Genomic DNA, 410 nt, shown 5'->3' on the forward strand with positions numbered 1-410 from the left:
CTTAAATTTGCATTTATAGATTCAGAAGATGCTTTTATGCAGAACAACTATTTAGGGTATAATGTATGTTCTCCTTGCACTTGTTCATCCATGGATCTCATGTTTGTGTTGCCATAATTAATTAATGTGTGTTGTCCTTTTTCCATGCTATTTCTAGGTCCTGGCAGAGTTTACCTCGCCACAGTACCTGCATCCATTCTTCTTTCTTGTTGACTTTGCATTATTTTCTGACAATGGTCTGTCTGCTTCTGGGGTCTTGAGTTAGTACTCAGTAGAAAATGTTTTTTAGCCTTCATGTTTTTCCCAATTTCCATCTGTGCCTTGCACACCAACTTGGCCACGATGCCTAACATAAGTTTCCATGTTGTAGACAGGCAGGTTATTGCTAGTTTTCCCACTGTCCAACCTGC

The sequence above is a fragment of the Garra rufa genome, chromosome 16, assembly GCF_049309525.1.
Source record: "Garra rufa chromosome 16, GarRuf1.0, whole genome shotgun sequence".
In the NCBI taxonomy this organism is placed as follows: Eukaryota; Metazoa; Chordata; class Actinopteri; order Cypriniformes; family Cyprinidae; genus Garra; species Garra rufa.